Genomic DNA, 22,062 nt, shown 5'->3' with positions numbered 1-22,062 from the left:
ATCCCAGTAACATTTGAAATGACTTTGATTAAAACAGCTACACATCTATGCTGTCTGCAAGTGTCCACAAGCTAGCATTATAGAGCCTTTGCTCACAAAAGACTTTGATTTAAATTAACAGGTTCAGTGTTGCCAGTTTAAAGGGTTTTTTTTTGATAAAGGTAATTTTAGCAATAGTGAATCATCTCTAATAGTGACAATGGGCTTTCTTAGGAGCAAAATAATGACAAAGAATTACTGGTTAGGGGAGTATTAAAAACATTATGAATGTTTTAATTATCACAAATTGGAGCAACAGGTTAATCATCTCGCTCCAAAGCAACTAATCAGGGGATCTCTCCAGTGTGCAGCTCCAAAGGTACTGACACTCTGAAGCTGGAGATCCACTGTGGCTCATCACCTTACAGACACCTTTCATTTGGACACTCTATTGAGTTCTGTACTATCGATTCTGAAAAGGCATCTACTGATGACAGAAGAAATGAGTGAAACTATACATCATTGAGTAAAAACTTCTACGATCACAAGGAATAACAGCAGTCTCAGTTCATCAAGTAACAGCCTGATGTAGTACCTGACTGGCTGGAATAATCCAATCACCCACAAGGAAATTCCAGTTCCAGCAAATACATTAGTGTAGGAAGAGAGATAACTGGTTAGATGATAAAGAGATTCACAGTTTGTATGTTGAATCCCTTCAAATAATGGTTGATGCTTGGACATGATAACTGCAGTCTGTAAATTAGCTCACAATAGATTATTTCACTGCTCGTTGTGTCACTTACTTTGAGTGGAATTAATCAGATTGTGAGTATACTAATTCAGATAACAGGACTTCAGATTACAAATTAGTAAATAAATATTTGTTATCAAATGGACAGTTATCACACAGAATAGGGGTCCTTTTTCCTTAAAAATAGAAAAAGGAGGAAGAAAACCCAATATATATCTATATAAATTTCTCTGTCACACTCACACAGACACACATCACAAAGGTTTGTGTTGCTCACTCAGACCTTGTTCTTGCTGCACAGCAACCCTCAGAAGAGAATGCTTGTTTCTTTTATGCTTAATTTAATGTTTTCAGTTCAGTTTCCTGCAGACGTTCTGATGCATGCTGTGCTGTGATTTATGCACGCTTTATTGATTATCTGACATTTTAAATACATCCCTTGAAGTTTCAAAACCAGCCTGAAATTAACAGCTGTCAGAGTTAACAAAGACACCATTATGTCCTGACACTGTTACCTCCCGCTCAGACACCAGGAGCTAATGATGGAACCATAACCACAGCATCGTATTTCTATGAAAGCTTTGTTGTTCACTGAGAAAACAGAACGTTAGCAAGAGTTTTCTTCCCCAGACACAATAAATGGGAGCTGATATGCACACTGTGCTGAGCCACCAGGTGAACTGAAGATGAAGGATGAATGATAAATGTTAAACACCACCATGAGTGTGTCACATAGACGTTTGAAGATGTTTTTAAAATGGGCTCGCACAGAAACAGGGGGACTAGTGTCTGCATCAAATATATTTAAAGGTGCATAAAAAGAAAGTACTTTTTATGCAGTATTATAAACATTCTATTAATGAATTATGACTATTCAGTCATGTAATGTTGTATCTAGAGATGATTTTAATTAGTAATATACTGCTGGGTAGCTTTATCTATATTAATACTGCATCTACATGTACTAGTAGATTTCTGTTTTACTAAGGTGCCATAAGTTACTAAAGCACAATAAGAACTACTGAGTACAAAGTACAATATTTGCATTAGAAAATATAAGTATAAAGTATAACATATACACAGAAACCCAGAAATACTTTAATAAAGTACAAATGTACTCTAAAATTAAAAACAATGAACATTCTAATTTGATTCCTCTAATGGCTTTACTCACTCGGGAGTAGCAGAAGTTGCACACAGCCTGTCCACGGGACAGCAAGCATACATCATGCCCCACTGGCAGCAGCATATATCAGAACTATAGTGCCTGGGCATCGATTGCCTCTCAGACAAAATTGTGATGGGAACTGTGTGAGGGGGAAAAATGAATTTCAGCTTTTGGCGTCGCGATACCCCCAAGTAGCCAAGCAGTGAGCAGGCAAATCCTTCCCCTTCTCCACCCATGTCTTTTTTAATCCATCAGTGGGTGCCTCCCTGCAAATGCACAGGGACAGGCTCTCTTTTTCTTTTCTTTTCTTTTTTTGCACCACACCACAATAAAACTGAAGTCTGGCTGGAGCAGAATTCACAGGTACTGTGAGCGATTTGTGACTGTTTCATTACTTCAGCCTGATCTGGAGAAAGGGTTGCTGCAAAGGATGATGTAGCCACCATTACATTGTCATTATTTAGCTCTGTAAGAACACTAGAGTGGAATAGTTTCATATCCTGGTGAACTGACTTTGATATAAATTCGGTCTATGCTTCAAATTACAAATATTTTAATTAAAACAGGAGGAGAAACAGGATTTGACTGAGAGATAAAAGGCATTTTGGTTTCAGTAGTTCTTTTCATATGCTAAGCAAAGGAGTTATTGTGATTTGGGAGGTTCAGATTGCACACCCTGATTCAAAGCAGTGTCCTGCTCAAAGAAGAGCACAGCTGTCAAAGTCTAAAGACTCTGTCAGAGACATTTACATTTTAGAACTCGAGAGCAGAGCTAAAGGGACAGTAGGTCAAAAAAAGCCCAAAAAAAGGAAAAGGAAAAAAATCAATTCGCTAAATCTGGAGCACACATTCTCATAATGTTTGTGGATCTGCATACACACACCTCCACGCAATCAGAGAGGCGCTCATGCTTAAACCCACACAGTCACACACAGATAGTGGATTTCAGATCAATGCTAGAAGAGAATCAATGCACAGTGGAGGTGGGAAGGCAAAATGCTCAGGGCAAAGATATATTTAGAAAGGTAAAAGACCTGCAAGTGGGACGGCTGCAGAGGAGAGAGAAAAGGGAGAAAATGAAAGCGGACGAGGAGAGGGGAGGGACACTCCTGGATCACATCCAATCTCCCAAAAAGGCTCAATGATACCAGATGCTGCTCACCTATAGTGAATTATCTTATGATGTGCATCTCGCACATTAGAAAAACAAGCCAAATGTGAAGAGCAATAATCTGCCATTCCTCTCATGTCTTCTATCTCCTGTTGCCCGAACTGTTAGTGAGAACGTGCTGAAGGGAGACGCACTATGAGCACATCTGTACAGAGACAGGACGTGTTTACAGGTGGAGAATCACAGCACTTGTTTTCTCCTCTGTTTCTCTAACTCTATTGGAAAAGATGCGTTCTCACTGGAAGTCTAAATGAATTTGAGCTACAGAGTCTGTGCTGACATGTGAACATATAGTATCTTTATATCCTCCATCTTTGCGATTTAGATTTAGCTTTAGCAACTCTACATCCTATTGTTGGGAAGTTACAACCTTCCAAAATGTAGACTGTATTTTCTTTGAATTTAACAAAGACCGGCAAGTAGACTGAACTCAAAACTTCATGGCATCCTTTTCAGGATACTGTGGCTAACTACATTTTAATTGCAGCCACTCTCTCAGAATGAATAAAAAGCTTTAAAAGTCTGTTAGAGTGACTAAAGTGGAAGAGTCACTCAAGGCTAAAAGCGACTCGTTCCTCCATTCAAGCTGCTGCTATTATGTCTTGTCCTTCGCTTAATTTAAACGTTGCATAAAACATTAATAGTGCTGGTGCAGAGAGTGCATACATATGAATGTATATTTTCAAATTTCCATAAGGAAAGAACAGTGGGCCCACCCACACAAATGCACATATCCATAATAGATGGAGAGGGGGCGTGTCAGCATGCCAGGGAGAGTGATGGATGTAGGTATGTCTGAGAGTGGAACGGGTTAAGAAGGGGGTATTTCAGATCAGTGACGCCCCCTCACCTGTCACAGCCATCCAACAAAACCCACCAAACATCAGACAAATTAAAGAAGAAATGATCCTTTAATATGCAGAAACAAATGAGAGGAAGGCAGAGGTTTATAGTGGAGCTACTATGACAGACAGTGCTCTTAAAATAGAAACCAACCCCCCCCTTGTTTTTCTATTAAACATACAGTGATAGGTTATATTCTCTGGGATTGAAGTTCTAGTTTCTAACACCACTAAAAGATCTCTGTCACCACCTAGTGGTCAAATGTGAGGTGAGAACACAGTGGGGTGTTTCCACTGTTTAGAAAGACAAATTGGGCCACAATAAAACATGCTGTCATGCTGACTTTTATTCTTTTAAATATGCTCACAGTCCACTGTAGCTCATTCCTGGCTGAAGAACTATGAGCAGACGATGAGGGTTACTGTTTTAGAAGCATTTATTCAACAAAGGAAGCCATTAACTACGCATACAACTGTATTACTGGTAACACTGGACTGGATCTTACTCAAAGCATTTTTTACAACCTCCTCCATTCACGCTTCCATCTAGTGTCGAACACACGGTTACATTCAAATGAAAACATCAGAGAGCAACTTGGGGTTCAGTGTCTTTCCTGAGGATACTTAGGCAGCCAGGAATCAAACCACCAACCTTTCTTCCAATTAGTAAATGACCTGCTCTACCTCCTGAGTTACATTCATTCCATTTTGCTGCCAAATTGTACATAAATTATCCAAATAAAAATACTTCTTTTCTTCAGAAAAATGCTCCCTTTCAGTATTATGTGGACTATTATTTTTCATCAGCTTAAATCCTAAATAATCCCTGCCATCTAACCTAACAGTGACCATCAAATAACAGGCCCTGAACCAATCCAACATAGTCCACTGATGTAAACTTCCATAATGCTAAACAACCCAGGTTAGTCTGTTCAGTTTCAACATGAAATAACCAAATAATTTTACACACATGAAGGACAGATCTAATGTCTGATCACAAAAAAGAAAAAGAAAAAAACCAAAATGAATAATAAGATCTGATGCAAACATCATTTGCTGATCCACTCACTTTCAAAATAACCTTACATCTTTCTCTCCTGGTGTTTGTCCATCTCTGAGTGAGCTTATTTCTTACTTATTCCTTTCTGATATAATGAGTTACTGGAATGTGCTGAAAAGAAGTGTGAAAAATGCCTCATGCCATGCGCCTTCCCATTGCTGGCCTCTACCATAAATGTAGAGGCCAGTTATCACAATCACTCAGGATAGATAGATAGATAGATAGATAGATAGATAGATACTTTATTAATCCCCAAGGGGAAATTCAAGGTTCCAGCAGCTTAAGAACACCACACACACAGCATTCACTACAATGTACCAGGATGATACACAACAATCAACAAAACAACATTACTAAATCTAAATCAATCTAAATCTAAATCAATCTAAATCAACAGTAGCAAAGCGTATAATGTACTGGGGATGCAGTCCTGTTTGAGGTGTGTGTCAGGATAATAATGCAATGGTGCAACAGTGCAAGGTTAAAATCTAGTGACCAACAGTAAATGTGTGCATATGTCAACATGTACAATAAAATGTAAGCACAGTAATTTAACAGTTCTAATATAAATATATGGGCAAATAATATAAAAAACTAACCAGCAGTAGTATAAGAACTAAGATAAAACAGAATAAAGTGTACGCATGGTAATATAACAGTTCAAGTATAAATATATTGGCAAATAAGATAAAACAGAATAACAGTAGGCTAGTATAAAAGTAATAGCATTAGTGCAAGTAAACATAGTAGTATAAGAGTTCTAGCAGCAGTGCAGGGATAAGGTACAATACACAATATGGGCAGATAAGTCCTGTGAATGTATTAGAGGGTGGCGGTGCAGATAGACTATGCAGAGAAGACCAACTCTCCTTTTCCCTTAAGTGAAGCATTGTAAAGTTGTATGGCCCTGGGTACAAATGACTTCCTGAGTCTGTCTGTTGCGCATGTCAGGGTATACACTGTGTTAAATGATCCGATCCGGTCTTTTTACTTTTATTCTTCTTAAAGGCTCTTTTTTATAAAGGTATTTGTCATGACTGTATATAAAAAACCCCTATAGCCATGGATTTGGACCCATTCAGATTTGGAAACATACACAGGGATTTATCGCTGACATCTGGTGTTTAAAACTGGTATTACAGAGATAAAGTAGTCCAGCACATTAAAAATTCCCGAGGGAATTCCCAAAGGACCCTTTCCTTCTCTGCTCCTTCTGCCTTCATGGATGAGTCCAGCAGCTGCTGCAGATAGAAAGCTCTGCATCCAGTGTGTCTCAGATGTTTTCCTGCTGGTCTGATAAGACTGAACTTCACTTATCAAACCACTAGAGGGAACCACAGATGTACAGAATATCTCACAGTGACATGACTGTGTCACTGTGCTAGTGTCATATAAAATTATTCCTTTTGTGCTTCTTTTTTTAAGTTTATCCCATGACACTGGTTGGATACAGACCTATCTGAGATGAGATTTGGAAAATCAAGTTTTGGAGTCGGGTGACTGACGGCGTGTCAGAGGCTCCTGTGAGCCACTGGAGGACACACTTGGTCTTATAACCAATGCTTTTGTACCATAGCTAAAGGACATAGTTCAGCATGGCATCAGCTCATATAAAGTGACTAAACACCAGGAATGTTCTGTTTTCACCACAGAACAAACTAATACTTGTTCTTTTGTTTTGTTCTGAAACTAAATAAATGGATGTAGAATGAAACAAGAAGCCCTTTCCTACTTTCCTCTGCGCCCAGCAGCGGCTAGAGACTAAAAACAAAGCAAATGGTTTCCACCTTTTGCTCTGAGTTTGACTTTAAACCACAAGTGTTTCACTCAAACTCAGAGCGGTCCTTTTCCTTTGATCGAGTTTTGTCAGAGGTGGACTTTGACCCTGACATGAAGGGGATTATATATTTGTTTATTTTACTGACTCAGCTTTTTCAAATGCAAAGTATGAAGGAACTGAAAACAGAGGGAGGAAGGGAGCAGCACACAGAGCTTTATGACAGCAATAATTTGCCAGGAGTTTATCCAAAAAGGCTGCTTTGCACTACAATGTGATAAAGTTACTGAAAGAAACTATCAGATTTGCTTATGAGAAAGTCAAAATATAATTTTTTGCTGAAGTATCTGTGCATTTTATTATAATAATTGAAAAATCCGACTGACTGGGAAAATTCATGCAGATAAACATTTACATAGCCAGGATCTGGGTGGAGCAGTGCTGCATAACAAACATCAACAAAACCCAAACTGAGCATAATGAAACAGAACCTTACACCACATCATCAATTCACACGTGACAAAATAATAAATAGCCGATAAAAAATCAAAAGATATGAAAATAAAATATGTATTAAAATAAAAGTTTTAAAAATGTCACACGAAGCCTGTACGCATCCGACATTCATGGATCAAAACACTTGTTTTCCTCTTTTGTGTTTTGCCCATTTTCCTATTCTGTTTCATCTAAATGTTGAATTCATTATCCAAACACGCTGGCAGCCACACATGAACATTACTTTGTGCACACTGATGTGGTTTTATCCCCTTCCCCCCTACTGGCTGCTTTTCTGCAGCTTCAGTTGTTTTCAGAGGGATGAATCATTTTTAATGTTTTGAAGGTAAATCCACCTTTATAATAACAGCACTGTTTGATATGCAGCGCAGTGGACAAGTCAAAGCAGATGTGCATTTATTTTCAGTAAATATATACGTCTGGAACAAAGGCCCAGGTTTTCAGTCAGGTGACATCATATATGACTCATATTATGCCCGACTACAGTCGTCTTCCTAAAGCAGCTTGTTTTCTTTGTGTGGAGGTGAACGTAACTGCAGCTGATGAGATATCAGGCTGTGACATCACCTCTGTCAAGCTTTCAGAATATTACATCCTCACACTGATGAGGTCAGCCCAGCACAGCTGCTGGACATTTCTGCACTTCTCACCTGTTCATTTCAAGAGAAGATAATAAGGTCGAGCTCTGTGCTGCACAACGTGTCAGAAATTAGCATTGCTTGCATATTTTAAGCTTAGACAACAGTTTTATAAACATACGTCTACTGCTTATGCATTTTACTCTCTTTTCCTAACTCTCCAAAGAAAGAAAGAAACTGCGTTTTGAATTTCACTCTTTTAGTCGCTGGCATTTTATATTTTCACAGTTAGCAGTAGTTTAGTGTTTTATTTTATTGATCTTTATATAAGTATTTTTAAACATATTAAATTCTGTTTATATATCAGGAATGTGATGGAGCAGCTGTGACCAGACTGGTAAGTCAGTGATACACCTCGTACTATCAAGCCTCTAACTCAGAGTCAGCTGGGACAGGCTTCGGCCCTGCATGTAAGTGCTGTGAGGTCAGAAACAAGAACTGGAATCTGTCAGCTGTTGTAAATGTCTGTGACGTTGGATGATAGACATTTTAAATACTTCAACTACTATTACAAAGTAACACATATACAGACGTATGGAAACCGAGGCAAAAAGGCCGCAGCAGCTTAACCAACACAGCTCACTTACAGTAACAGAACCCGTGGCATCAATTTGTATTAATAACTTATGAGCCTAACAGCACCGGTGGCAAGGAGAGTTATAAACAGAACAACCTGCCTATTAACTCTCTGTCTACACAGTGTGGGTGTGTACGTGGGTGTATGTGAAAGCTTTCATCCTTCTGAGGTGCTGCAAGTTATGTTTTAGGTAAGTGTGTTAATTCCTCCTTTACTGCAAGTAAAACTGTGGACATCTTTTTTACTAAAATATCCAAATGGGAAAGAAAGACTTAAATAATTCAATAGATTATTAAAGGAAAGAGCAGATCAAAGGTTAAAGAAAGACTTTAGTAGCTGAATATTTGAAGGACTGACCTCTAAAAGCATAAAATGATTTCTGTTCTTGTATTTATGATTTATACTTAGTTTTTAATAAATTTAAACTATAAATTCTTAAATTTTTATGCACTTTTTGAGCATCTTGATAATCAGTTCAGTTCAATTCAAAAACCCTAAACTGCCCTAAATAAACCCTAAATAAGCAATCTGGCTAATACTGACACTGATATTTCCAGTATTTTGGATTAACGTGAATCCTGTTTTTACTATGACAGCCACACACACGCACACACACACGCAGGCAAAACCTGATCACTAAAAATGTTTTAATGTTTTGATTGTTGAATAATTATGTCAGTCCCTATCAATCAGTTATAAGCAACGTTATAAGACAATAATTATGACAACTTATGCTTAGCTAAGTATCCCTCTGATCAGTGCCCAAATCAGCATATCAATGACTTAAAAAATGTTATGTTGGGGTTTTTTTACGTAACCACAGTTTATAGTTACAGTTACAGTTATAGTTTATTTTCTTACCTCTCCCAGTTCAAGTGCGTAATCCTAGATACAGGGGCGACTTTAACAGCTCCGGGCTCACCTGTAGTGAGTGCAGGCTCTTCTGCTGTTTACCTCAGCTAATGTCCATCTTTATTTACTCTAATGGAGGCTGTAAAACCTGGTGAAAGTAGTCCAAGTCAGTGAGTCAGTGAAGCTGAGATGAGGTGTTGGAGATGTCCTCAACTTTACTGTCGGTAATCGCTGAATGGTTTTGCTGATGTTGGCTGCTGTTAGCCGGTGTTAGTGAAGCTTTCTTTGAAGCGGCTGTAACACAAAAGTAACACTAGCTAGCGCAATGTTTAGTGCTCAATGTTAGCCAACTATAAACCAGCTCTTGTTGTTTAGCCAGCTTGCTGTCTACGTGTGTAATCTGTTGACAGTGCGTGATGGTGACACTATCCAGAATAAATAAGCATCTTTATGCAAGTTTTTGTGTGTTAGAGCCCTGACTTCAGTTCAGGATATCAAGCTTGAGGTGAGGAGGCAGATGATGACATTTTATCCAGTTACATTGTCTCAACGTATTAATCACATGTACAGTCCTTCATGTCTTAAGTCTGAAGGTGCAGAAACAATGTATAATTTACCTCCAGAGCACCCAAACATCTAGGAGTTTGATGATTTCTAAAAAAAAAGACGTTTTGCTTCCAGCACCAAGTTTTAATTACTCAAAGAGAACAACAATGCAAACCCAATCAGTCATTTCTGTTTTACAGAATCAAAATAATGCATTACCCCAACAAAATACAACCACTCCATCAACTTAAAACAATGCACTTTGCAGAATACATTAAGTAAACAAATTGCCAGCAATGCATCATCTGAATATGGCCACTCAAAGGTTGTGTATAAACAAAAGTGCAATTTATTACACCCATGGCAGGATAAAAACTATGCTTTAAACTACAACTCAACATGCACTTTGCCTTTTCCTCCTTACTCCCTCTGCCTTAGAAACCATCAAACAAACATGTCTGTTTGCTCCTGCACTTCAAGCTGATTTGTGTGCAAGTGAGCACTTTGAGTACTCCGGGAGAGTAGAAAAGCGCTATATAAGAATCAGTCCATTTACCATTTACCAAGTGAGAGAAACTGGCAGATGAGACATTGACATCATTTTTTATTTATTTTTTTTGCAGTGGAAACTGCATCCAGGACAGAAACAGCACTATACTGCTAACAGAACGTCTCTTCTTTTCAAGCCACAGACAGAATGCTAACGCTAAGCTGGCCAAACACCCTGAGTGGTTTTCAGGCTGAGGTCATGCGAACCTGATCTTCAAAAAGTAACAACAGCAGTAATGTCTGTCTCGCTGGGTTCGCTATCATCTTTGCTTTGTGCTCTCAGCTTTGTGTTCATACTGAAAAAATGAAGAATGATGGTACAAAATGTCCTCTTTAGGATGGGGATATTACTTTACTTTTCTTGAGTACTGACACTAGCACTTCTCATAATCCAGCTCTGAAGCAGGCAGTTCCTATGCATATGCACATTTACTGGACAATGACATCCATGCAAGCATTATAAACTTGTGCATTGGCTAACTAAAGATTTTCCCAAATCTGGGGTAAAATAAAATAAATCTTGAAAGCTTGTGTGTAAAATTGCTCCAATGATGGTGTCTAATGGGCTGTTTTTTATAATAAAAAATAAAATAAAAAACCTATCTATAGTTATATAGTTAATAAATGAACAAATAAATATTTAAACTTTAAAAGAAATAATTTTTTGGCAATTTAAGAAATAATAACAAACATAAGTGCAATTTGACACGAGTCACACATGGTCAGATTTTGTGATTTAAAATTATATAATGATTGCTGTGAAATTTTACCTTCATATTTGAGATAATTTTATAGAAAAATGTATACGTGTACTCCCAGCATGTTTTTTAAACTTTACAAATCCGAGGCCAGTGCTCTAAATTTTTGCTGAAGATCAATTTGTATATTACATTATTATATGGAACAATTGAATGGACTACAATAGTTGCACATATTTACTCGCACACCAGCGCTCTCCTGTTTCTGCACCATGTGAACAGTAAGAGACAGCAGTGGAAGTGGTGTCAGTGTACCCCGCTGTGGCCAGCAGCAAGCGCCTGATTAGCGCTAATGAAGACCTGCAGGAAGTGTTCATGCATGTGAGGGGGTGTACATAGATTAGAGTTGTGTGCACGCTAAGCTTCTATAATGAGACTAATTGCATATGAATTTTTTGCACGAACACTGAACTGCTTAGCCACCTGTAAGAGTCGCAGCTTATTTAACTTTCATGCCACCTTGAACTGGCTGCCATTACGGAAACTCCCCATGGTGTGCACACAAGACCTGATACTTATCTCTGACCCTTCACCTCATGCTCTGCATCTCTCCACCTGCAACTGGATGTCTAATATTTCCAATAACTCCCTGCTATCCTCCCAGTGTGTTTCCATGGCGACTTGCCCTTAACCTTCTGTCAGCCTTTCCCCGTGGTCTCGACCCCCTCCGCGCCTTTCCCTGGTCGTGGTTGCTCTCAGCCTGGGAAATCAGCCTAATAAATAGCTTTATGGTAATCAGGCTGGTGAACGGCAAGAAGAGCTCCCATCTTAATACACTTATTACAGTGCCTGAAAATATCAGTTTCCATTGTTGTCCTGTGGCTCTCAGCACACTCACTCTTTACAATTCACTCTGAACTATACTGTGAGTCAGTGTTTCTCTGTCCCTTCCCTCACAATATGCTATGCTGCTGTTCACCTGAGTAATGTCCTCTGCAGTGATTCTTTAGCTTTGTCAGTGTGTAACACAATTTAAACACAGTCCTTATAGTTTGGTCTCTTTAACCATATATATTATAGACATATTCAGTTATGAGCAAATATTTCAGGCACCAAGGAAAAGCAGAGATCAAATATTTGTGTGAGCACCATTACCTTGAAAAGCAGAATTTGTAGGGAACTTGTAGATTTATGTTGTTCCAGTGTAATCTGTATGTATGTATCTCTGATGGAGACCAGAGAGACTTTTTTCTGTGGCTGGTTGTTTTAGATATGCCAAAATATTTTAACTTGTGACCCACTCAGATGTCTCTGTGGTGGTACTGTGTGATGGATTTTTCTTTTTCTTTTAGTTGTATAATAATTTTATAGAGAGCACACAGCATCTCACATAGTCAGGTTACATACTGTCCTCACATTGGTTTCCTCTGTTGTTCGTCTTAGCAGGGTTGGCCAGGTCTCTGTTGTATGGGCCTTTCAACTACATCTGATAGTAATTAAAATATGACATTTGCGAAACATTTTTTTCACTTGCATGTAGAACTTTGTTTCAAAAGGTGCTCCAAAAATAAAGCTGAATAATATTATCATTGCAAATGTATTCAGATTTGGCCTTTTGATGATATTCTCCAATCACTGAGGAATTGTTTTTATACTTATGATAATAATAATGATCTCATTGTTTATCCAAGATTTAAAGGAGTGTAACCTTTACAGAGTAGTTACTTTAAGTAACATGATCATAATGGGATGTATGTATGCTATGCTATGGTTACTGTACAGATGCTGTTTCACTCTTACCTCAGAGAAGTGTAGTCTCACTGTTTAAAATTGGAGTCATCATGGCTTCTGCTCCTTGAGGGAATTGGCCTCATGGTATCAATCCACAATGTAACTGTGGAGAGCAGCTGCTTCCCTTCCAGTCTTACATGTACATTTGTTTTCATAGCATGTGTGCATTTACTGACCTTGTGTGTCAAACACAACCCAGCATCACTGGTCAAGAAATTCCAATAGCTTTGTCATCTTCCGTAGCTCTTTTATCTTTTCTTCTGGAAGCGTCTGGCTTTTCACCTTTAACATAATCTTGCTTTCTGAGATATTTCTTTCACCCATCCATCATCCAAAATTGTCTTTGACACTTGAAGCCATTTGTCAGCCTTCTCATTACATCTTCTGTCTGTCACTTTTTACTATTTTTTTCCCATATACCTCTTTCCATTTGGCACTTCAGAATTGGGTCAGTACGCTTTGGCTTTGAATACCAGATTGGATCCATTGGCAGGTTGGATTTGCAAAGGTTGGGCTGGTAACATCTCAGAAATGTTTAATATATGACTAAGGTGTCCTAGTATTCTGGATCTGGATTCAACATTCTAGAAAAAATGTGTGTGCATGTTGGGGGGCATAGTGTCCCCATAGTGTATATTAAAGGTAAAGAAATGACAAAAAATAAGCTAATTGCTCTGGTGGGACCCAGAGGGACAGCCCATAGTGACCCCACACAGCCCGGACAGTGCGAGACCCAGATGTGCCCCATATTTCACATCAGTACCTGGACCCACAGTTTGCTGTCTACCCGGGCTCCACTGTATTATACATGTTACATGGGCCACATGTGGGCACTGAAAACTGAAACTCACTGAATTCCTTCTTGGGGGCAAAATTACTATATATAGTAATATAGGTTTTCACAATTCACCCCTACTGTGGGCCCATACTGTTTAAAAAGCCACTGTCTTTTGTGTGTCAAAAATTTGTCTTGTTATCCAGCAACTGTGAAGCCCACAGCACATCATTCACATCATTTCTATCGTCATCAAACCATTCAGTTGTATTGATAGCCACCACCATCCCAGAAGAGACCACTCCCATCAGGATAGAAATCAGTAGAAAAATTGATTTGAACTAAGCGATGTTTCTTAGATCAACCTTTCACCTTATGGAGTTTACCCGACAGTGGTAACGTCAGTAAAAAAGGTTCAGGATATCAGTTTACATCAGCATTAAGAGCGTGACTGGACGGCAGCAGTTTTGAGTCACCTGACTCGGGGCAGCAGAGTGAGGAAAGTGGACGAATCAGACTGCCATCTGCTCCCAGCTTGGCCTACACATGGGAGACTGGTTATACTGGGCAGCTCAGGTGGAAATGTGTTTAACCCCTTACATAATGAAAAATAACAACAGTTCATTAGCATAAGTGGATCTGATTCCAAACCAAAAATATACAAATTATTTATATTTGAGCTTTTTCTGTATTTACAAAGCAGGACATCAAATAGTCTTTAGTCGAGGAGAAGCCAAAGGATTTTATGAGTGTGTCATTTTCTGTTTATTATTTCACACAGTTAAATCCAATAAAGTGTAATCAGAATAGGATTTACTTTATATTTATTATTTTAATCCGTGCAAAGTCTGATTTTCGATTTTCACATAAGGCACAAGCAAAATTAACACAAATGCCAAAATTTGAATAATTTGCAAACATTACGTTAAGCACCTAATTACATTTATATGACAGCAATTAAAAGTTAATTTCAGTCTTTATGTGTTAGCCATTTGGAGTCGAACATAGAGGAGAAGTGAATATTTTTGATCAAATCCATTCAGTTTACGGCTTTTGTTTGTCCTGTGTATGTGTGCCTGCATTTGTGTATATGTGCATGTACAGGGATGCCAAGCAGGTCACAGACTGACTGCACTGATTAATTAGGGTTTACTCAGTAATTACCAAGTGATCGTTGCACCGCCAGCTCATGGATAATGCCTTCCTGACACACACAACATTTACAGGCTTAGATAATGAATCATTATTGGCATGTGATAATGCAGATATTCTGAAGCATAAATTGAGATCATGCATCAAATAATACTGAACAAATCAAACCATGCATGAGGTATTTCTCAAGCATACTGACTGTTATTATTGTATTCATCTCGGCCTGTTTTCTCTTTAAAGATTCAAAGATTCTTTTTTAACAGTGCAAGAACTCCTAAATGAGCAGCCGTTCTTCTGGTTTTAATTAATTCAGGCTTCGTTTTTACTCAGCCTAATCCCAGCGAAATCAAAGGTCTCATTTCCAAGGGAGATTTAGCTAAGACAAGAGTCTACAAATGTTAGATGCAAAAAAGAAAAAAGTAAGAGGAACAAAGAGAGATCAAAATCTTTAATCAAAGCAGCTCTGCGGATTGCAGTCGATTCCATCGTGTTACCATTTGTTGTAACCTTACAAACGGAGGCAGGAATCCTACAATTCAGAGGTATGATTTTATATCCCCCCTCTGCTTTAACTCACAGTTACATTAAAATGAATGGAAATGAAAGAAAAAAGAAATCTCTCAGAAGATAAAAAAAAAGCAGAACAAACTCCTTCTATAGCCTTTTTTTTTTTTTAACATTTTAATGCATCACATCTGTTCACATTCACCTAGAATTCATATACTGAAAACACAGAAAGGAGCAGAAGGAAAACTTATTATGGTATGTGACACAAAGCCATCGTGATCTGCACTCTTCACTTTGTTTTTATATCTTAGTATTCATAAGCATGCATAACCAATTGTGTTGACACTGCAGGGTTGTCATTGCATGTTTCCTTCCCTCCAATGGATTCAGAAGATAATTGGCAATGGGGCTGTGATTTGAAATGGATTTTGGAGACAGCTATATGTATTAGATTGTGTGTGTATGGTTGTGAGAGCAGAAGGGAGGGAGATTTGTTTTCTGCTTTTGCTAATAGCTTTTGTGTTTTTACCTGTCTGCATATTGTTAGCAAATATAGAATATTGACATTTACTTCACTTTGTGTGTGCGGGAGACAGTGTAAGTCCTTTTACTGCACCACCAATCAATTTGCATTTAAAAAACACGCACTTCACGCCTTCACTCTACTCACGCTGGGTTTCTGTTGTAACTCCATTTGTTAAACACAGGGAAAAAATGACTTGGATGAGAAGAATGCCATGCATACTGGTTGTTCCATTAGTCCATAATGATGATGCAAGATCTGACTTCGGAAAAGCAATGTTTGAGTTATGATGTGCGTTTCACTTCAAGTACATGAATGGTTTCGGTTTAAGACACATTTATGTTCCACTTTACTACATTCACATAATTCAGTGATCAGCTTGGACAGGACGGTGCTTACACTTTGTCATAACTAATCACACTGATTGGAATAACAATGGCGTAAGGCAGATGTGATAAACAAAAGAACTATGTCATCACACTTAATATCCCCAGGAAGCTCCCTCTGTTATTATGTTGTCAGGGTTAGAGGGTGTTTGTCGCTGGGTTAAGGGCCACAACCTCTCTTGCTGACCCCTGAGTCGTCAACACACTTAACCCCTCATTTTGATTGACCTTCTCCTTGTCTGGGAGCTCCCAAATGAATCATGTAGCCAGCCTGTTTAATGCAATGAAGTGGGAGTCATTGAGAATGGAAGTGTAGATAATTTATAAGGAGTCCTCATGAAGGCCAAAGCTCTTTTTTTGTCTTGCAGTGTTGGGGGATTTGATTGATTGTGCATCTGTGATGTTGTCACCAAATTAAGATCTTAGTGTAACTGGTGCATATAATTGAAGAATTTTAGGAATCCAAATGGCACTGATGGGCAGTGGTGATTCTGCAGAATACTGAAAATACTAAAATGTCCCGACTACATTTGGATGAACTGAACTACAATAACTCTGAGGATCTTTACTGTTTATCAGGAGCCATCCATGGGTCAAATGCTGACTCTGTCCAACTTTTCAGTTTTGAAGCTAATATCTAAGCCTAAGCAAACTATGAACAAAATTAAAAACATAATGAACCATATTTAAAATAGTGGTCAGTCTTCATTTTCCCAAGTCATAAGTTATGAAACACGTTATTAGGAGGTTAGGGCCAGGTAGGTTTGGGTAGTTTTTTCCCTTAATCGATGAAATCATCATTTTGTATTTATTTAAATACTTTTCACAAAACTGTACGCCTTCATCAGCATCCAGTCTGCTTGCATTCACCAGCTGGATAAATCCTCGGTGTGATGGAGGAAGGTTTCCAAGTTGCTATTAGCATATGCAGAGCTCTCTTCTATTTGCAAAGTAGCATCTTTTGCCCTCTCTCTCTCTGTCTCTACTTAGTCCCCTCTCCTCCATGTTCATCATTGCCACAGATGCTCCCTAATTTCCAAATTTCCATTCCAGCTCAGTTATGTACATAATTCTGCATATGATCTCAGACACAGGGGAGATAAGCATGAAAACCATGACAAAAGGGTCTGTCTGGTGTAAAATCTCGGCGTGAAAGGAGAGAAAGATTTGCAATCAGTCCGTTCAATCAGCCATTTATCCTTGTAATGTCTAATAGTAAAATTTACCTTGATATATAAAGGTGTTCCAATTCTCAAACGGCAGATTTAAATTTACCCAAGCCAAAGAAACTTTTACAATCTTTCAAATCTGTGACGAAAATTGCGTTTGGAAAGAAAAGCTCGATGGGACCAATCATGCGAGCAGTTACGTGACAATTCTTCAACAGTCGCCCCCCCTACTGTAGCGACAAATTGGGGCTTTAAAGTGAAATTGTGGATGATAAGCTTATCAGTGATGCAGCAGGTAATGGAAACTGCGATGAGGAGGCTCAAGCTGACAGCAGCTGAAAATACGTGAAGATGATCTGGCAGTAATGGGCTACCTGGCCGGACTGCCGAGCTGTTGTTGAGCCTCCTCTGCGGGAGGAAGCTGAGGAGGTTTCTTAATGGGGAATATGGGAGGGATGGATGAAGGGATAAGGTGAAGGAGCACAGAATGGATGGCGAGGAACAGGAGATGAATATGCAGTGACTTAGATCCTTGAGTAGCTAAACAAACACTCACAGATATATTCAAAAGGAATTCGCTAGCGTTTTTTTAATTTCCCTTCAGTTATGTATTCACACAATGTGTAATACTGTTTATGCAGCAGACATGCCAATAAATCAAGGTGAGCTGACGCAAATTGAAGTGAGGCAGAGAAGCTCGTGGGAGTGAGCAAGATAAAGGGATAGATGGCCAGAGCAGAATGTTCAAGTGATGATGATGACGGCATTGTTTTTACTGAAATTAACATCATCCACCTTCAGTTTTGCACGCGTCTTCATCTGCACCATCCTCCAGATTCACTGTTTTATTTTGCCTAATGAGGCTGTGCAGGTTTCTACAAAGAAACTACCAGAGACTCTAGTCCTTGGATTATTTCACATATTTCATAGCCTCCACTTGAAACCTAACTTTCTGTAGTCATTAATTACTCCTTGATGTCACCGTTCCTATAAGTTGTGTACATGTGCCAGTTTGGCTATGTGGATGCTGTTAGTCTTTTCATGTTTTCAGACATGAATTGCTGCTTTTAAAAATCATTATGCCAGCTTCACAGTTGCAGAAATCATCATCTGATTTCGGTTTAATTGTACTTACAATACCATTTTGTTTAGATGTTTGTTTTTGTTTTGAGTATTGTGGACCATGTCATGCTGATAGCTTTTACTACAGTTGTGCGATGTAGCTGTCTTCATTCTGACAAGGTGTGATACAAACAGATCCTTTTTAAAAGGATTGTGTGCTCTGTTGAAGTACCTCATTCTTTTTAGAGACACGGTATTAAATCCTATTGTGTCTTAATAATGAGTGAGTTAAAAGAAAAGCTGGTCTATCTGACATTGCATTGCCAGGTTTATGGTGATAGTGAGCTTGCTTTGGATTGGTGCCATCAGTATGTGGTGTCTAAATACCCGCACCTCCCACCCTCCACCATAGTGTGCCTGGCCAGCCACTTCTGAGCTCTCACTGGTCATCAGGCATTCTCTTTCTAACCTGCTACAAAGTCCCAGCTGCGGTCGCACTGCCAGCATCAGCACAAGCTCAAAGAGAAAGGTCACATCTAATGATCCAGCCGTTGTGCTGTAGCTGGAACCAGCTTTGACAGTAAGTAAGGGTTCTAGAGGTGAAACGGTATCTGTGTCTGCGTTTTCAGTGTCTTTGAATTAGCATGCATCTCAGTGTATTGGACCATCCATGTCTCGAGTCTATGAGATGTGAGACAGAGAAAGAGGCAGGGACAGTGGTTGGTAGCTGAGGTGAAACATCTAGTGGTTCCCAGAGCTTCGTGCATACTATGAATAAAGATGTTTGACTTCCCAAATGCTCCCTAGTCATTTATTAATAATACATCTATACTATCTAACCATTAAATGAGGAATGCAGAATGTAGAAGTAAAACATTTTTTCAATATCCATTTTGTGTTACAGGTCCAAAGCCCTCTGCACACATGTACTCTCTACTAGATTGACAGCCCCATTAACAGCAAACAGCCATCATACTTAACATCCAGCACAGCAGGAGCAAGTTTAATGTTCCTCCTGGTGGGCACCAGGGCACCACATTTCTAGAGCTTCAATAGGCTGTTTTTGATTTCAGAGTGTTGCAAATAGTGTGTAAAATGAACAGAAGTGATTGTATTAAATGCTGATTTGCCCTGATAAAGATTCTGCAGGCGACCCTGCTTCTGCACAAATAAAAGTAGTTTTGGATGTTGTGTGTGGGAGGTTGCACCTTTATGGGATTTTGCATATTGAAATATGCAAAAAATACATATTTAGAAGTAACAGTACTGCACTGAACACACACACACACACACACACACACACACACACACACACACACACACACACACACACGTTCATTCCAGAGATGTAGTGAAAAAAGCAAAGAGGGACTAAGCCGACCTCCATAAAGGGTTAAATGGTTCCATTAGAGCACACACATACAACTGCACCATTAGGTATCTCCACCCACAGGAGCCCAAATTCAGAGGTCTTTATGTCTATAAAATTAAATAACTACATAAAATATATATCACAAGTACAGTGATTTTAAATGTGGCCGTTCAGTGACAATCTTAAAAGAGAAAATCTTATTAATTTTTCATTCAAAAATTCTTTTTAAAGGCTTGATTACATTATGCTTTTACATCTTTGAAAAATTAAAGTGATTTCGTTCACAGTACTCGTGCATCACAGCTCCTGAACACTCTTCATATTGATTCACAAGCTGAATATCTCAGCTCTGATTCAAGCATCTGTTCCCTGAAGAGCACCTGTCTCACCTATTGAACCAAGTGGAGGTTCAGAAGTCTCCTATGGATTATGAATGCATCTCCATAGTCTGGTGCTGGAGCCAGAGTGCAGCAGCAGAGAAGCTATTGTTTTAATCCATTGATTCAGGGAAAAATTATTTAAAGTTCATTATTTATGACAAAAATAAATGTCACTTTTTCGTTCTTTATTAAATGACTAAAAACATCCAAACAACATCTTTTGAATAAATTAATCTGAAACCAAATTGAACAACAACATAAGGACGCAAAGTTGTAAATATAATAAGAAACAAGCTTCCAACAATCAATTGCAAATGAATGAAGCCCAATTAGTGACTGTCAGTTAAAGGAGCTAAAAGAAACAGTCAACAGAAGAGGTGTGATAAAGAAAGAAACACAGACAGAGTGAGAGGCAGAAAGTGAATGAACTGATAAATGTACCAGCAGTCCACTATAGTGCTGTGTTTGACTGAAATGTCCATTATTTCCCAAATTGGTTATTGGGCTGCATTGATTTTCCCATTGAGCCTCCCTCTGAGCTCCAGGTTGACCCACACGAGCTGTCCGCCCACTGACTTGCTATTGAGCTTCTCGCCTGGATACCCACAGTTTGACCACCCATCCCCTCCCCAGTGATGAATCAGCACATGGTGGCCAGGAAAACATGTCTCTATTATGGTTTTTAAATATGTATGTGTCTTTGCGGGGTTGCAGTGCAAATCTGGACGATGATTACTTTTGTAGGATGTAATTTAGATATCAGAGGTTATCGTTTTCTTTCCTTTCATATAGTCAATCCTCATCTCTGTGACATGTTCACAAAAGAAAAAAGCTTTTATACCGTCCATCATTGATCACTGATTAGTCAAACTATTACATCTAACCCCACACGTCCTCAAGTGGCTGCCTGAATATATCTATATCACATAAAGACTAAAGGGGGGGATTCAATTTCTGTGAGCTACAGAGGAAGATTCCCAAGAATATGAGGCTGAGATGCACAGCAGGCATGTCTGTCTATCAGCCTATTAGACTGTGTTTCTCTGCTCCAGCCTCAATAGATTCATTGCTGCCTCTCCTGCTTACTTTCTCTATAGATTTTAGGAGTGAACCCCACAAACACTCAATCTACACTCCATTAGAGTTTACAGATGGCAAGAGAGAGAGAAATAGAAGTGTGATTGCAATGAAAAAGAAGCTATAAACTTGGCATTATTGAGGCTGTTTGAAGCTGACTATGGGGACAGGAGGGAGGAGGGAATGTGGGGCTCAGAAGCAAATGCACCTTTCACACCCATGTCCACTCATCAAAGGGAAGCGTCACTCCCCTCTGTGACAGTATACACCCACGCAAGGCATCACAAAGAGTGTGTACCTTTCTGTAGCTTTCCCTCTTTACCGTTAGTCAGTGGAGTCGAGCTGAGAAGCAGCTGGATGTTTTACCAACTCAGGACTGAGCGATAAAAGAAAGATCACATTTCTTTTTAGGTAAATAACATATGGTGAATGTGATAGATGGGTCTGACAATGATGTTTGTGTGTGTGTGTGTGTGTGTGTGTGTGTGTGCGTGTGTCTGAATGCAGCTTTCATTGGTATGCGATGACATGGAGACAAAGCTATGGTGCTCATTAAATCAGACATCATGCCAATCTCTGGACATAACTTTACCCTTGTACACATACACTAACACTCTCTCTCTCTCTCTCTCTCCATATATATGTATGTATATGTATATATCTATATATGTATATATATAGATATATATATACAGTATGTAACGTAACGTTTGTTAACAACAAAACTCCTTCCAGAACGGT

General features: G+C 38.9%; 1 protein-coding gene across 1 annotated transcript in view; it reads right to left on the bottom strand.

Moving 5' to 3' along the window:
• robo3 (roundabout, axon guidance receptor, homolog 3 (Drosophila)) overlaps positions 1-9,631 on the bottom strand; it is a 143,371-nt gene extending 133,740 nt beyond the window's left edge. Inside the window, exon 1 of the mRNA XM_039618794.1 lies at positions 9,344-9,631. The gene's annotated coding sequence lies outside the window, so the exon portion shown is untranslated. The remainder of the gene's footprint in view (positions 1-9,343) is intronic.
• Positions 9,632-22,062: the final 12,431 nt, after the last annotated feature.

The sequence above is a fragment of the Oreochromis aureus genome, linkage group 10 (assembly GCF_013358895.1).
Source record: "Oreochromis aureus strain Israel breed Guangdong linkage group 10, ZZ_aureus, whole genome shotgun sequence".
In the NCBI taxonomy this organism is placed as follows: Eukaryota; Metazoa; Chordata; class Actinopteri; order Cichliformes; family Cichlidae; genus Oreochromis; species Oreochromis aureus.
The sequence above is the reverse complement of the archived record's forward strand: the minus strand, read 5'-3'. Positions and strand labels throughout refer to the sequence as shown.